This window comes from Sinocyclocheilus anshuiensis, unplaced genomic scaffold, assembly GCF_001515605.1.
Source record: "Sinocyclocheilus anshuiensis isolate Anshui unplaced genomic scaffold, SAMN03320099.WGS_v1.1 scaffold244, whole genome shotgun sequence".
NCBI classification, from domain to species: Eukaryota; Metazoa; Chordata; class Actinopteri; order Cypriniformes; family Cyprinidae; genus Sinocyclocheilus; species Sinocyclocheilus anshuiensis.
The window spans coordinates 581,648-585,114 of record NW_015558588.1 but is presented as its reverse complement, the minus strand read 5'-3'; positions in this window follow the sequence as shown (position 1 = coordinate 585,114).

Sequence of the window (3,467 nt, the reverse complement as noted above, 5' to 3'; positions counted from 1 at the left end):
GTGTGTGTGTGTGTGTGTGTGTTTGTGTGTCTAGCGTCACACAGTAGTTAAGCAGAGGCTTTGCGTTGTTAAGCTGTTCACAGGCATCACCTCGCCCTCTCTTACAGATCCATTACCTTATGATCCTTTCTGCAAACTGGGCTTACCTAAAGGACGCCAGTCACTTGCATGCATACCAAGACATCAAAATGAAGGAGGAGTGGGAGCTGCAGGACATCCAGTCGCGCTCCAAAGAATGCCTCAACTCCTACTCGTAAGGAGGGTTAACACTGCCAACCAACCAACCACTAACCAGCCCTAACTCACTAACCGCTCAACTAACCCGCAGTCTGTGCCGATCCCTCCTGCGCTCTCTTCGAAGCCCTTTGTGAACCAGCACTGGCCGGTGGATCTCAAACGTTGCACTATTCGAAACACGGCGGAAATGCAAATCAGATTCTGTTTGTACCAAAATATGATTTGCCTTCAAAGATCATAAACATGAGTATAATTTAAGTGCATGATTATTTGCCATGTTACACGCTACGCTCTCTCTTTTTTAATGCTCTTGCAGTTGTAGTTTTGCGTCCTCTATAAATTTGAAAACGTTCCCAGTTTTTTTTTTTTTTTATAATATAATTTTAAAGAAAATTAATCCTTCAGTCATAGTGATCTGAATTAATTTGGCTGTTGTCTTTGAATGTTTGGATTTATTCATGTGCAATATGTGCTGTTTTCTGCCTGCTATTGTTTGAAAACAGTATGTGAACAGAACGCATTATGCAACGAGATTTTGCATGTTTGTTTCAGTGAGTGGCATCTGATGGAAGCTTGTTCTGACACGGGATAAAAAAATGCGACTTTATCTCACAATTCTGACTTTTTTTCTAGCAGTTCTGAGAAAAAACATCCAAATTGTAAGATATGAAAAAATTGCAATTACCTTTATTTTTATTCCATAAATCAGAATCGCGATATGTAAACTTGCAATTATGAGTTTATAACTTAAAATTGCAAGATAAAAACAAACAGTTGTGAGATATAATTAAGAAAAAGATATCATTCATAATTCTGAGGGGAAAAAAGTCAAAATTGCTAATTAAAAAAGTTGAATTATGAGATATAAAGTCAAAATTGCAAGATAAAAATGTTAAATTGCATTAACTCTGAGAAAAAAAAGTTGAGGTCAAAATTGCGAAATAATTGGATTGCAGGATATAATTTGTAATTCTGAGATAAAAGCATTTAATAAGCATTTAGATATAAAGTCTGAATTGCAAGATGAAAATTTAAAATTGCATGAAATAATTTTTAATTCTAAGAAAAAAGTCAGAATTTTGAGAGGTCAAAATTGCAAGATATAAAGTCAAAATTGTCAAAAGTCAAAAAATCAAAAGTGCAAGATGAAAATTTAAAATCGCAAGATATAAAATCTTGTGAGCTGTAAACTTGCAATTATGAGTTTATAACTTGGAACTGCAAGACATTAACTTCTTTAAAAAAAAAAACGTCTGAATTGTGAAAAAAAAAATTTGTTACCTTTTTTTTTTTTTTTCATTATGTGATGGGAAAAATGAATTGTGAGACAAACTCAAAATTGGGAGAAGGTCAGTCAGAATTGAGTTTATATCTAATTCTGAGGAACAAAAGTCAGATTTGTGAAATTCACAATTACCTTTTTTATTATTATTTTATTTCGTGGCAGAAACAGGCTTCTATAGCGTCCAGTTATTCTTCTTGGAAACAAAAATATACTTTATTGCAGTTTTAAATCAAATTTAGTGTAAAAATGTCTTGAGGTTTGGACGTGGGTCGAGCACATTGCATTGTGGGATCCTGCAGAAATACGGATGTGTTTGTCTGCAGGTCAGAAGCTCTCCTGAGGAGCATGTTTTCACACTACCTCACATCACCACTGTTATTTACTCCATAGATCTGTGTGAAATTACTGTCAAATTCACCATCCCAGAACTCAGCTTCACTTTGCGATATTACAAACAAAAATACAATGCGTGTACTGTCCCAGAAATGCATGAATGAATAAATAATGACAAAAAGTTATATTTTGCATGAAGCCTCCAAATGCACATTAATTTAAGTCTAAAGGGTGTTTTCTTACCATGAACACTTGTTTGTATTAATGAGATTTGGAGGGTTGGTTTTTCAGTTTTATTTTATGTTTGTACCAAATTCTGTAAAGTGTAACATACTGCAGCTGCTCATCTCTGGGCTTTTGTCATTATTCTTCATTATTCTTATTTTATTTCTTTTTTCTTATTTTATTTTTAATAGTGCATTTGAATTGCATCAGTGTGAATGTTAACTCTGACCAGCAAAAATATATATATTTTTTTTCATTGTTTTTTGGGAGGGATACAACAACAAAATGTGCAATTGTAAATACTGACAAACTGTCTCTTTTTTCACACTAGATTTACAGTGTTTTTGATTCATGGTTTGATGAATCTGGTGGTGCTTGGGGTCATTTATATTGACGTTGTAGGCAGCATTTGCCAGATTTTAATGTTATAATATGCTTTGTTTTCTTCGAGTTTGTTTAGTCCATGTGTGTTTAATGTAATTCACGTATGAATTCTGTGTAATACTCTTTTTAACCTATAGTCTGCCAATATTTTTTCTCTTCTCTTAGTTTTTACTATTTAAAAAAAAAAAAAAAAAAAACAGACAAGAAATTATTTTGCCCAGACTGCGTATATAATCCTCTTCTATTAGCCCCAATCATTAAAAAAAAAAATGTTTTTTTTTAAATAATTTCTGGAAATGTTTTCATGAATTCTGCATGTTTTTGAATGCTTTAAACTCTGGATCCATTCAATCCTGGGACTCACTGTGTTCTGGTGGATTATGAATCTGATTTGATGTCAGAGACGCCGAGCGTGTGTTCAGTCCTTCAAACCAGCGACTGTATTTTACACAAAAATAAAACTGAAGAAAAGACTCAATGTTTTCATCAGTCAACAGCCTTTGTAATTGTTTCATTATTTTCAGTATTTGTGTAAATGATGATGTTCTCAGTCACTGAACAGCTTCTGAATGAAACACAACAGCAGAACATTTACATTAGCTATCAAATTTATTCTGAAGGCTTGTTAAACAGTAACTCACACAAACACATCATTACTCTCAGACAGAACAAGCTCCTCTTGACTCTTGTTCTCGATGCCTCTTTATTTGAGCGCTGAAAGTTAATTAATATAGACTCAAACACGACACCAATCCCAGATAATGAACTGATTATTACTGTTTTAAAGAACCAATGAAAACCTCCATCAAGAACTCCGGAGACCTGAAACCTCAAAATCTAATTACAGAAATTGTATTATACTTTGCTCATGAGAAAATTAACAAGTTTTAAAGATCATATATATATATATATATATATACAGTGGGTTCGGAAAGTATTCAGACCCCCTTCAATTTTTCACTCTTTGTTATATTGCAGCCATTTGCTAAAATCATTTAAGTTA